We start from the raw sequence: 289 nt of genomic DNA on the forward strand, positions 1-289 counted from the left end.
AAAGAAATAAGAAGTAAAATATTCTACTTATTTTATTTTTTAATCGAGATACTTAAGATTCGCATATAGCTTACTTACTTACGTATTTCACGCTTTCTTGTGGTGAAAAATTCATATTTCAATAAATATTATGAAAAGATCTAACCATAAGGGGTTTTTCTTAAAATATTCGTTTCAAAAGAAAAAAAAATTAATTTCACCTTTCCTTAAATTTTTTTTACAAAACTAAAACTGAATCGAAAATACAAAAAATACAATATTTGTACACGTTTCCATTTTAACTCAAATT

Source organism: Rhagoletis pomonella, unplaced genomic scaffold (genome assembly GCF_013731165.1).
Source record: "Rhagoletis pomonella isolate Grant_MI unplaced genomic scaffold, Rhpom_1.0 Rhpom_scaffold_00007, whole genome shotgun sequence".
NCBI classification, from domain to species: Eukaryota; Metazoa; Arthropoda; class Insecta; order Diptera; family Tephritidae; genus Rhagoletis; species Rhagoletis pomonella.